General features: G+C 36.2%; 1 pseudogene; it reads right to left on the bottom strand.

The window, feature by feature from the left end:
- Positions 1–12,873: 12,873 nt before the first annotated feature.
- LOC109447385 (coronin-7) lies at positions 12,874–14,297 on the bottom strand (annotated as a pseudogene).
- Between the last annotated feature and the right edge of the window lie 223 nt (positions 14,298–14,520).

The following is a 14,520-nucleotide window of genomic DNA, read 5'->3' as shown; positions in this document are numbered from 1 at the left end:
CTCACTGAAAGTGTGCCCCAAACTACGTGTATAATCAAAGGTGTGAATCCGCTCTTTTCTATCCAGGTTCATTCGCTGCATACTTCCAGGATCGGGAGTCTCCTTCCATGCTGGATGTGAATCAAGCGTCTGAAGATTATCTATCTATCTATCTATCTATCTATCTATCTATCTATCTATCTAATCTATCTAATCTATCTAATCTATCTAATCTATCTAATCTATCTAATCTATCTATCCAGCATCATCTATGGGTATGTATCTAACTATCTATACATCCATCTATCCATTTATCTTATCTTGTCTTATCTTGTAACACTGCCTCTGACCAAAAGCTATTAATTGTGAGAAAATAAAATCCTATTATTTAATCCACTGTGTCTGTGATATTGTGTTATGGAAACCCTACCAAATTAATATACCCAATATCAAACTTTAATACTTTTAAAAATATAAGCAAGCAAGAGGCTCAGAAAAGCAGAGAGAGGTCTACTACATCCTGCATGGCTCCCCAGGGTCTCCTTTTTGGACAAAATAACGTAAGATCTCTAAATGAAGGTCGTGGATTGTCTCACAAAACAGTGAGTATTAAACTATGAAACACCTAAGAGTTATATAGCTTATGTGACACTCTCCAAGAAGCTATACTTCATAAATCTGTACTTTGTTTGATAAGAAAATACAAAACTGAGTCATAGCGCTCAAAGCACTTTATAGATAAGAATTTGCCTCCTAGCAAATATTGGTACATTTGCCCAGAGGACACTTTATCATGTTTACAAGAAGAGAATGCCAGTTATCTGTCTTCTATCTGCTACTTTTCCCACCTGCAACACCCCATAATAATGTGAGAAAAGCAGATCATAGGCTAGCTGCTGTAACTCCTTCCTTCCCACATTCTCTCCCCTAAATTTTCTGACAAATTTGCTTTGGGATATCATAAGCCTCTCTGAAACTTCTGGCCACAGAAATTACTAATTCTAGCCAAAGCATAGCTGACATTCAATGAACTTGAAGTTAAATTCTCCTGTGAACCATTTCAAACACCTCGAATTAACTTTTGTATATAAATTGTATTACTTTTACTGATTTACATAATAAATACATGTTCATTGGGAAAATTAGAAAACAGCTATCTAAAGCAAAAACATGAGCAATAAGTACTATTAACATATTTATGTATATCATTCCAATATTTCCATATAGACACAAGATTTACAAAAAATAATTTTTTGTTTTGTTTTATATTCTGCTTTTTAAAACTAGTAACATATTGTAAACTCATTCCCAGGCTATTAAAAATGTTTTTACTAAATCATTTTAATGGGCATATAGCGTAAGTTTATACCATACCATGATTATATATCAAAAAACGTATATATTTGTGACGTGATAGTCATCAGTTAATAAAGTACACATTGAATGCATTTGACCATATATCTTTTTTTTTTTAAAAAGTCACATAATATCGTCACCCAGTGGTAGAGACTTCTATATGTCCACCAAAATGCATCCTCCCTTTCTTCCTGGACACACTAGGTAGCATCCCTTGATTCAAACCAAGGCATTTGACTAAATTCTCACCAAAAAGAAAATAAAGTGAGAAGAAATGATGTGTGCTACTTCCATTGCCCATGTACGTACTTCTATCTACTCATCCTTCTTCCTCACCATTTGGAAACCAGATATGGCAGTAACCTAGTTTTGATCATGCAGGCAACCACAGCACCCTGGGATAAAGCAATGACTTGAAAGAAACTGGGGTTCTTAAATAGCTGAGAGGAGCAGAGCTGCTGCACCAGCCTTTGCCATTCACTTCAAGTGACTGTATTATTGGATCAGTCTTGCCTTACTAATATACATCCTTCTTAGTGACATGAGAATCATCCACAGCAAAACTGTAACTTCTGCAACACTGCATCTCTGAAGTGTACATTTGAACTTCCTTTTCTGATATCATTAGGTCTGTGCTTCAGTAACAAACACACTTTAATTTCCATTTCTAGATCTCTGAAAATCACGAGGACATATGGACATCCCCCTTTCATTTTGTCCATAGAGTCAGGAGAGCTCTCAGGTTTTTTTTGGGTTTTTTTTGTCTGTTTGTTTGTTTTGTTTTTCCTGATTATCAGTTTACTGAAACATGACAAAACAAAATAATACGTATCCTCTACCCAATAGGAGCCCCTCTTCCCTAGCTAATTTCCCAGGCCTATGACTGATATCAAGGAACTTTTCACATTGACATATACTTTTGTTATTCAAAAGACCTTATAAATCATGGAGTTACGTTTCTTCTTTTCACACATGCAGAAATAAATGCTTAGAGTAGTTAGGAAACTTGTCCAACATCACAAAGGTAACTATTTGCAAAACTGGGATCAGAAGTCAGAAATTTTATTTCCTAAGTATCCTTTCATTGGCTCTGAAATTCAAGTGCAGAAAAGGGGAAGAAATTCTATCCCAACAATTCTGACCTTGAGTTCATTACCTTTCCCACCATATTTTAATGTCTAACCTATTCCAATGTATGCAACCTATTCCATTCATCCAGGCTAAATTGTAATTGTTCATCCATTCAACACACAGTTATTACAGATCAAGAATGCATTAATTACTGTGCCCAGTGCTATAGATGAATGGTAAACAGAATATAGTCTCTGCCATAAAAGAGATCACCTTCAATAAATAGCCAATTAAAATATAGTATCTTAAGCAGGATGGCACTTTGTATGGCAGGGATAAAAACAGGGTGCTGTAGACTTATACACTTTTTTTGTTTTGTTTTTCAATTTTCAGTGTAGAAGCCTTGCACTTTTATTAAAACTATTCCTAAGTATTTTATCAATGTTGATGTTATTTAAAATGGAATTGTTTTCTTAAATTCTCTTTTAGATTATTCCTTGCTAGTATATACAAATAAAACAGATTTCTGTGTATTGATATTTTGTCATTTAACTTTGAATTATCTTACTAGTAATCATTTTTTGTTGATTCTTTTGGAAGTTATGTATATAAGATGTGACGTGTCATCAGTGAATAGACAGTTTCAGTTTTTCCTTTCACAGGGATGCCTCTCATTTGTTTCCTAATTGCTCTGGATCGAGCTTCCGATACATTATTATTATTACTATTATTATTATTATTATTTTTAGAATAATCCAGAGGGTTTATTAGAACATATTTCTGGGCCTTCACCCAGAGTTTCTTTTTTTATTTTTTTTTTTTTTTGGGGGGGGGGCTGTACTCCTGAAGCTGAACAATAATGAATGTCAACTACAAGTTTATGTGTGTGTATGTGTGTGGGTGTATACTTACAAGAAGCGGAGTACAGCATTAGGAATAGAGACAGTGGAGAAGTAATGGCTGTGTGCGATGTGGGAGGGATAGTGGATGGGGGAAGGGGTTGACACAGTGTGAGGGATATAAATGATAAACGTCTAAGTATTACTTTGTTTTGTGCACCTGAAACTAAAAAAAAAAAAAAAAAAAAAAAAGACTTATACACCTCTTATGCAATCTTAAAAGTCAAAAGAGCTTCCTGAAGGAAAAAAAAAGAGACATCAAAGGTAAAATAGTCCAATAAAGTGGGATGGGGACAATGGGGAAACCTTAACTATCAGCTATAACGAAACCTTGGAGAAATCCTCATCTCCCACCTGCCCCTAACTCCGCAGGCCCAATGCCTACTCTTACCTTCCTCTTCATATGCTCTTCCTCCTAATCCAATCCCAATTTCAAGCAACAAAACAATGTGTTTTTTTGTTTATTTGTTTTTTACAGCAATTGTAAACATTAAAATACTATTCAATAAAAGAAAATAACTGGAAAAACGTTTGTTTTACTTGTTATTCACATCTCTTCTTCACCATAGCAATATTCTCTACAAAATGAAACTGTAGGATGCTTAAAATATTTAGGTTTATTGTGCATGAAGGATCATGATTTTAAAGCACTGTTGGGTAGATTCTTAAAGATTAATGAGGCATTCAAAACTTTGTATAAATGTGAGTGAGAAAAAATTGAGGAAGTAAATAGGCCTGCAGTGTAGTCTCTGGATTGTGAATAATCTTCTCTACAGTATCTATAGTTAAATAAGGAATAGCTCTGATTGATAGCATAAGGGCAAATTATTTCACATACTGCTTGCCGTTGGGGAAAAAATAGCTTAAATATAGACATTCAGATCTACTTCCGTTTATTACACATTTAAATAACGATTTCAAATATGTGTCCCATGTTTTGTAATGAAAAATACACTTACATTTAATGTGCCTTAAAATAGTTCCATAAAATTTAAAATAATTTTATATAAATTAGAAATCAACATAGGATGCATATTTAAAATCTATATAGTATGAAAAATGATTCACAAAGTACTTAATGTGTTAATAAAATGCAATCTATATTTAAAGGATATACAGATATACTATTGAAATTTTACTAACTAAATGCACTATTTTCAAAACATTTCAAATTGGCATAACAAAGTTTTAAGCAAAGCTTATTAGGAAAAAATATAAATACATCAAATTATTTTCTACCTATTATTAAATAAAATAGTTTATTATTAATGAAGTTTAGGTACTTGTGATGTGAACAGATATGAGCAAATTACTAAGAGATAAACTTTATTGTCATTAGTAGAAAATTCTTCTTCCAAATAATTTAAAATTTAAGATTAGATCAAGGGGTCACATTTAGGAAGTTCAGTTTTAAAATAAAAATTACAAAATGCCAAAGTCCCATTAAAAAATGCTTTGTGCTTAAAAACCAATATATAGTGAACACAATGATATATGCTAGTCTTTTAAATAGAACAATCTCCATTTTCTGGGTAATCATGGGTTTAAAGATTTAGCTATTAAAAAGACATCTGAACTATAAAAGGCTTGTAAGTACAAAAGCTCTAAAGATTTGTTGTTTCTGTTGTTATAAAACATTAAAGACACGCTATTGTACATTAGGGGTATTTTCAATTTTCCATTGGGCTCTGCTTTTGTCTCCACTTAGTGTCACTAGCTGATTAATAGATATCTAGATTGATAAACTTAATAAATATACAAGTTTAAGTATAGAAAGTTGATCAACAACAATACTCCTATTCTCAGTGTTTTTATGTAATGCCATATATGTAATACAAAGTTTTCAATCTACTTTTAAGTACAATATAATAAAATAAAAAGTAAAAAGAAAAAAAAACTTCAAACTACAAATATGGACTGTAAAATTTCTTACCTGTGCTAAAATATCTACTATTAGCAAGCTTCTCAACTAATATAGAATTAAAATTCAAGTATTCCAATTTAATATTAAAACTATATTAGTATTATTAAAATTATCTATGAGATAAATATATTCACACAATTTCCAGCTTTTCCCACCTAAATCTCTCAACTTCATCTAGCAATGTGTTTACAGCATATACTATCATCCAGGAAACATCCCCAGGTATTTGAAGAGCTCAACTCCAATTTAGCCCACAAAAAAAGCCCCTTATTAACACCAAAGAGGTGTTTCTACCTCCTGAATTAAATTCAGAGTGTTTTAGGCACAAAGTCATGTATTTTCTTCACCAGTATATATTAATCCTTAATACGTTAAACTCTTAAAAGGCTGGAATATCTAGCCACACAGTGATATTTCTTGGTTGCATTTTGCATAATCTCTTTAAAAGTCAGATTTGAGCAAAAAACCTTTCCATTGTGTATTTTGACCTACTGGGTACTACGTCAGGTACTGTCAAGTCAACTGCAACTGTGGTATGGTTTATTTCGTTTCATTCTGAAACAATCCAGTAACCTCATCCTTGCCTACACCAACATCAGTTCTTTCTTAACCTGCTTTCATCTTGTCGGTCCTGGTCAAGATTCCTGCCTGGATCCATTCTCCTACTAGCCAAGTGGCACCTCTGGCCAGTCTGTTTATTCTGATTACCTCAGTGCTAAACCCTCCTTTCCTGATTTGAATCAATATTCTTATTCCAAGTGCTTGACTCAAATTTCACGGTCTCTTAGCTATTTTAGGCACCTACCAGATTCTTCCATTAGTCAGACCATCCAACAATATGTGTATTCCTTATTGAAAAAGTCCTATGAGTCTGATCTTCTTGTCATGACCGCATTACATTTCTGCCATTTTACTTGGAAGTAAATAATGTTACTGGATCCAAGTGACCTCTATAACATTACAGTATCCTGAGTTGTCAAAGGAATCACAATATTTGACAGACATCAGGGAATGGATGTTAAGGTTAATCCATCAATTCTCAAAAAATGTTGGCACACATTCTCTAGCTCCTAACACTAATAAGATATATTTAGCGTTATCCAACAATGACATCAGAACAAGATGCAGCATGTTTTACCATTAATTCTATTTGTTAAATCATTTTCTGGCTCTCTGCCTTTTGGGAACATGGCGAGATTTCATGTCCCGGCATCGCTGAAGTTAGGCATTTCTTTGTCCAGTAAAATGTAGTAGAAATGTCAGTTCCTGGCAGAATCTTAGTAGCCAGTACTAGATTCAATAGTCTCTTCCTGCTGCTAGATGAGTATGAAACCATAGATTAAGACTCCCTGTCAACCTGGGCAAAAAGTTATAGGAGCCACCTTGCTGATTCATGTTGGAGATGCAGCATGAGTGAGAACCTTTCATTGAACTAAACTACTGAGATTTTAAGGGTGTTTAATACTGCAGCAGTATGTAGCCCATTTTTACTAACATAGCCACTAAAGAGAACCTAAATTAATTAGTCACGTGTATATACTTGACAGGCTTTATAACTTAATCAGTGCCGAGGGACTACTTTTAACATGAAGCAATGAGGCAAAGTTCAAAGTTGCCATCTATTTAATTTTAATAGGAAAAAAAAAAAAGAAACATGCACTTTTTCCCTTATTTTGTTTGAAAGAAATTATATAATGACTCTCTAAAACATTATTCTTTCTTCTAAAATAATGGTGCAAGAGATCAAAGCCAAACTGTTCCATTCATTACATCCATAAAAACAGCAACTCTTATTGGACAAAATTAAAATTAAAAACATCGCTTGATTTAGATCTTTAATCATACAAGTCGCATTATCTATTAACTATCTGTAAATTGATTAATTTTTGGATTAATTAGGCATGTTAATTTGAATATTATAATCTAGTAAATTAGAAACATTCTGTCTTTACTTAAACAGCATGACATTATAAATGACCATAATGACCACTAATAAAATACCAACACATTTTATTATTTATCCACATATTTCACGGTAAATAATTAATAACCTCAAGACTAAACCCCCCAGAATTCAAATTTCATACATGTTATTTATGATGAAAAAGAGTTTAATGAAATCCCTTCCAAAGCAAATTTATGCTGAATCTGTACTCATGACTTGCTAATGGTTTTTAAAATTCTCAATATAGAAAACTGTCATCTTTTGAAAATTAAAGTCATATTTCTTCAGAAAGAGTGGAGGGACACAGTACAACGAGTATATTCAAATTAATGACTTTATTCATAGTTGTAACATATTTTTTTCTGTTATATTTTGCTAATTTGTTTTAAAATTATTGATTTATATTTGAAGCTATATAAACGCATTACAGGGAATTTCTTATATACTGTCAGTCCTGTTACACCATGAGCTCATCAATGATATTCTATAACTTGAGAAATAAAATTTAAGGAATATAAAATTTAAAACTACCTGACTAGAGTAGGATAGAAAAAAAATATTCCTAATGCCTATAATAGGTCTTAACAACTTGATTTTTTTAAAATCATATCCTTGGTTGAAATATGTTGTATTATTTTAATTATAAAAACAGGATTCACAAACAAAAAACTTTCTTGAGAATTTCTTGCTGAAATACATTTTACCATAGATAAGTGCCATAAATAAGGATACACACATAGAAAAAAGTTCCTAGCATTCTACCCCATTAGATACATCACAAATATTGTGTTTTTTTGCACAAGAAGTTTAGTGAGCTGTATAGAATGACAATTCAAATTATGAGGCTCTTGCATTCTTTTCATTATTACCAAAATTGGTAATCTGGTGAAAATAATTTTTTCTTACCACATTCTAATTCCCTTTAGAGTTTCTACCTACTTGCTTCTGGAAGGCTATATTATTCAAACTTTCCTCCATTTATTCTGTTGATCTTGTGCTGCTTTACAGCAATTTGTCTTATAGATTTTCATTGTAGAGAGGTTCCTCATTTACATTCCTTAATGTGAAAAAAAAAAATGCATGAAAGTATGCTTGACTTTGTGATCTGGGTCTATAGCTTATAAATGTGTATTATTGTTTTGCCTGTTTTTACTTGTGTTAGTGTACATCTTGTTGCTTCTGGAAACTTTTATTATTATTGGGTATAGGGATAAAGTCAAATCATTTCAGAAATTTTGTGCAAGTACACACTTTATTTTTTTCTTTGTTGCTTGGTGTGTCAGCTTCCAAGGCTCACGTTTTCTGATGTCTTGATACTATATGAAGTTGAGCTCTAATGAAACAATTCTACATCTAACCAATGATGGGGAGAACATGCAAGATGCATGGGTACCTAAGCGTTCCCTTAAATCACAGCTATGACCCATTAGATTATAGATGAAAAGGAATGAGTGTTCTAACTCAAAGCCAGGTGAACTCTGTTTGCAACAGGCTCTAATGAATCTCATCTTTGTATCTTTCCCTGAAGCATTTCCTGTCATGCTAGGTGCTAGTCCAATGCTAGGTGCCAGTCCACTTCTCTTCATTTTATCTGCTACTATCCCCTACAGACCAGCATCTTCTCTCATACTGATTTATAAGTAGTCTCCAAACTGGCTTCTGTGCAGTGCAAACATTTCTATGTTCATCTTGCCTGATGATCTATCATTGCAGACATTTCCTCTAGCATTCCCTTAAAAGATGCTTTCTCAGCTTTGTTCACACATCTCCTGTAAAACGGAGTTCAGTGCCACACATTTGGATGCCATTTATTGTTCACTCAACTAAACTTGCTTCAAAGATTTAGTGAAATCTGCCTCCCAATAATTCCATGTATTAATTTTAGTTCTGCTCAGTGGAGCTACACAGATTAAAGTTATCTTCACCAGTGAAAACACTGCTTCCTGGCATCTCTTGCATTTTTTGGTTCTCCTAAACACTATTCATATGGCCTGGGTTTTCAGACCCATTCACAATCCTTTTTTCCTCATTTATGCACATTTTACTTGCAAAAAATCTCAATTAACAAATGATAAATAAAGAGACAACTTCTGGAATGGCAGTGTGAGAAGCTCTAGACTCTCACAAGTGAAACAATCATAACTGTTGAAAAGCATTAAAACAACACATGCAACTAAAGTGCCTAAATTGCCCTAAGGGCATACAGCATATGAGGACACATTTACATAAGAAAATGTACTAAATCTCAGTAAGAATAGCAAGTCTGTGGCATTGAATCCACAATCCATTCTCGCACCCAACCCCTCCACCCTGCCTTCAGCTCAGCATAATAGGAAGTCTAACCCTATAGGTGCAACCAAGAATACAGGGCTCCCTTGGTTTAGCTCCTCACTTAGAACTATGGCTCCTCCCTGGAAGGGGCAGGCACACCTGGGTGACACACACACAGTTCTGTGTTGCAAAACCTCTACTTTAGTTAAGGGCAGCTGAGAGGCCTGAGGCTCTTTTTCTTCACCCAGCCCCCACTTGTAGGGCAGAATTACATCAAGTATGACAGACCAAAAATACCGGATACCCAATTGCCCTTCCCCGGCACCCTGCTTGTAAAGCTAAGGTATTAGACTAAGATAAGGGGGTAACTGTCCTTCCGGTATTTCCTTGAAGATTCATGCCTAGTACTATTATCTTGGAATATGATTCATATGAACCTGCAAATGCAAACGAATTGAATAGTTAAAAAAAAATGCTCTTATGCTTTAAATGCCTCTTAAATACTTCTATTTTTCTAGATTACACATAATTTTGTAACCTAATCAGCTAACCTTTTACTCTTCTTCTCCCATATTTTCCGTGTATATTTGATCAAACTAAGTGATGTTTCTCATCCCTCTTCTCTGCTCTCCAGTCCAATGCAGGCATCCTTGTTCCAATGCTCATCATTTCTTACAAAGTAAAACAAACTCCTAACTTCAGTTTCTGCTCTAATAAATTGTAGTTATCTCTGCCAAATTAATCTTCCAGAGTTCATCAGAAGTCATTTCCCTACTAAGAAATCTTCAAATGTGCCTTCCTGTCTACAGAATAAAATTCTTACCCTCATTTTGTTTCTCTCCATTATCTGGTCTAAACTTTCTTCTCCAATCTAATTTCCCACTGCTTCCCAAATTATACCCCAGGATTGAGTCAAGAACCATTCAGGAAACGATGTCTGACAAATCACACTTAAAAGAGTTATTAAAGATTATTTTAAAGCTCAGAATAACATGGTTAAATGTTTAATCAAGTCAATAAAATGCCAAATGATCAAATAGTTGCTATTTACTGAAGTCATTGAAATTTTTGTTTACGAAAGTGCTGAAAAGAAATTTCCTTTTCTTTGTTTTTGCTTAATTCTACCCTGTTACTAAAAACATTTATTAAACATTGATGACATTTAACAACATATTCCTGAAAAAGGTTTCCTATATAGTAACGTTTTGTACATTCTTTTTGCCACAATGCATTTTGTTACAAACTGGAAATTTGTTTTGTGGAGACAGGGAAGGGTAATTGCAAAATGACTTAAAGCTTTTTAAACCCCAAGAACTTTAAAGACTCAAATGCTTAAGGGGATACAATTATAGTTTTCAGGTATAATAAAAATACTCTGAGTCATAAAGTTCACTACAAATGAGCAGGTTATTTGTATACTGAGAACAGTATCTTAAAGGTGTAAAAAAACAATCACAATTAGCTCAATAGACCTGTCTGTACTGAATATCTACAACTCCATTATTTCAATAACTAGATTAAAAAATTAAGAGTCATAATCATCCTGCTATTATGAACAAATGTGATATAAATGAAGTTATAATAATCTATTTTAGTTTAAAAAATAAAAATAAAATAAAAATAAAAAAAGAACTTTCTCCTCCTTCAAAACCATTCGCTATTATTTCAGGGCCTTAATTTATTTCTCTTTAACATGAAAAGGTTGGTCACAAAAATTTCAGACATCTCTCAAGCTGTTTATCATTCAGAGTAGTTGTGGAATCAAATTAGATCATTAATATAATAATGATAGCATTATGGATAGCTAATATACATTTTGTCCTGAAAATATGCCAAGGCTTATGGTAAATGCTGCATATGCAGCATCTCATTTAAGCCTTTCAACAAACTTATGAGGTAGATACTTTAATTTTGACTCATTATTTGAGGCAGAGGGTGGTGGGGGGACACTGAAAGCTGAAGTAACGTTCCAAGCAGATGAGGAACTCAGGGTCCTGAGCAATAGGCTATACTTCTTCATAAAAGTGCCATACTTGGAATATCTTTGTAAAGATATGTATGCAAGTACTGCTACCTATATGGCCCATGGAAGGGGAAGGCAGTGTTTCATGCTTCATAAGCAAACTTCAATGACATGGAAAGTGCATGGGCAGAAAAACTTAGGTTTGAATCCCAGTTCTGCCACTTATCGACAACATGATCTTTGATCTATCTGTTCCCTAACCTCTCTGAGTCATGTTTCCTCAACCAAAAAATAAGAAGAAATCACACTTACTGTATTAGTTTGCCAGGGCTGCCATAACAAAATGTTGTTGACCAGATGGCGGTATAAACAACAAAAATCTATTTCCTCCCAATGCTGGAGACTAAAAGCCTAAGATCAAGGTGTACGTTTGGTTTCTTATGAGACCTCTCTCTCTTTGGCTTGCAGAGTGCCACTGCGTCCTCACATGGTCATCCTTTGGTCTATGTCATCTGTGTTCTAATCGCTTTTTCTTATAAGGACACCAGTCACATGAGATTAGGGCCCACTCATATGACCTCATTTTCCCTTAATTATCTGTCTCCAAATACACTCACTTTCTGACGTATGGAGGGTGAGGGCTTCAAGTTCTGAATTTTGGGAGGGACGCAATTCAGCCCATCACATTTACCGTTTAGACTTTCAGTAAGATTAGAAATTTGTGAATCACTTGCCTAGAATAGGGAGACTTTATATTTGAATATATCTATCACATATCAGTAAAGTCAATGTAATTTGGCTATTACTTTTCCTTATCTGTGTAAACCGGAAGACATATACATATATTCCACATGCTGATGTGACAAGAAAGAGTTAACACATAAACGAGTTTTGATTCTTAGACCAGTACTATTTAAATTCAACTATGTAAGGTTATCTTTCATTGCGTTAAAGGTTTGTTATCCTTTCATTCTGTTTCTAAGGAAACAAATAGAAAATAAACATCCTGTTACCCTGTTTCTCAGAAAATAAGACCTAGCCAGACAATCAGCTTTAATGCGACTTTTGGAGCAAAAATTAATATGAGACCCAGTATTATATTTTATATTATCTCATATAAGACCGGGTCCTATATTAATTTTTGTCCAAAAGACACATTAGAGGTGATTGTCCACCAAGGTCTTATTTTCGGGTAAATACAGTAGTAAATGCTTACTTCTACATACACCTCAAATCTTAGCATATGCAACTCAATGGGATTTTAGAAACTATCTCAGTCAAACACACTTACTTTGCAGACAAGGAAGGAGAGCCTGACACTGGTGACTTGTCCAAGGACATACAAATTGTTAGTTCCTGGCAGAAAAAGTGCCGATTCCTAGTTCACTGTTCTGTCCCCTAGTACACAGTGTCTCCTGGGGTTTTCACAGAACTACAGGCTGAACTGTTTTCTGGAGTGATTGTTTTAGAAGCTGTTGCACTCCAGGAAGAAAGAGGACTCGGGGAGCAGCTTGTACAGAAGCACGCAGGTGTCACCCTGGTCTGTGAGTAGTACCAGCCCAGTGTGCAGGTCGTGGCTGGACAGGATAGAAGGGGCCACATCCAGCCCCAGCACTGCCAAGCGCCCAATGGTCAGGGCCTTGGCCGAGTACAGTAGTAGCTGGCACTCATGTTCGCTGCCAAAGCCAGATATCAGCAGAGAGTAACCATCACACACCCAGACAATGCGGACTCCCTGGGCCCCCTCGGGTCTTGGGCCTTCTGAAGGGGCTTATGGCCACACCAGGGCTTGTAGACCTACATGCATCCATCCTTGCAAACAGTGGCCAACTGCTGCCAATTGGGACTCCAGGCCAGGACAAAGATCTGGTCCCAGTGGCCCTGCAACCTCAGCCGCCCGACTCCAGCCTGAAGGTCCCAGTTCCAAAAGGCAGGAAGAGAAGAGCAGCATGTCCGCTGCCAGGGGATGCAAGAGCAGAGAGGTCTCTGTGTGGCCTATGAGCACAGCCACGTGTCTCCGAGCTTCACTTCAGGTTCATCTGGTTGAATGCAGTGGACACAAGGTGCTCCTGGGTGTCTGTCCACGCCAGCGGCCATCTTTGCTGAACTTGTGCTCCTGTGTGCTCTGGGAAGCCTCGGGGTTTGCTCTGGGGTCACAGATCCTCAGCTGCTTGTCATTACATGTCATGACCACTCCATGTCAGGCCTCCACTTCAGCTCCAGACAGCGCCCTGCACCAGGTCCCTGCGGGCTGCCAGCTCTGTGAGGGGCTGCTGCTTGGTCATGTCTCAGACTTTCCCAGACATGCCCAGTGCGTTCACTAGGACCTCGTCCACGGTGGGGTGGAACTGCATGCCACACCTTCACCTGGGTGTCCTCAGGGTCCAGCATCAGCACCTGCCCTGAAGGCAGCACCTGGCCAGAGGCTCGCAGCCGCAATAGCTTCACCATCCTGTGGGCTGAGCCCATGGCCAGGAGGAAGTCATCAAAAGGACAGAAGTCCAAGTTTGTGACCAGGTCTGAATGGCATCCCAGGTGAGTCAAATGTCACTTGTCCTCTCCCTGGTCTTCCGAAGGCACAATGCCTAGCACACATGGACGGTCCAAGTTGAAGGCAATCAAGCTACAGCTGGATTTGATATGATTCCCACAGAGGGGGTGGTTCCTGCTCGAATGTCACTGATCCAGGCCTCAAGGAGTGGCGGACGGGCCTCCCTCCGTGTTTTGGAACTCGGTTACCTGAAAGCTGCTTACAACAGCAGGGACCACAGAGGATGCAGCTTCTAGGACTGGGGCCAACACCCCAGGCACACCGCAAGCAGCCTCAATTCCTGCACTTTTTGATGTAATTATTGACAATATAAAGAAAAGAGGATGAAGACGATTCATTGTTTTCCAAACCTATTGCATTGTGTGGTGGTTTAGAGGGAATATTCATCGCTGAATTTAGAAAAGCAATAACTCAAGCCTCCACTGGCAGCTTCCCCCACACACACACTTTTTCTAAAGAAGTGACAGAACGCAGTTCCAGTCTACCTTTCATCTATTTCATCTATTCACTCTTGACTCTGGAGCCAGCCAAAGAGTTTTCAAGTAAGTTCAAGGTGATATA

This window comes from Rhinolophus sinicus, linkage group LG07, assembly GCF_036562045.2.
Source record: "Rhinolophus sinicus isolate RSC01 linkage group LG07, ASM3656204v1, whole genome shotgun sequence".
NCBI lineage: Eukaryota > Metazoa > Chordata > Mammalia > Chiroptera > Rhinolophidae > Rhinolophus > Rhinolophus sinicus.
Note: the sequence above shows the minus strand (reverse complement) of the source record. Positions and strands in the feature narration are given on the sequence as shown.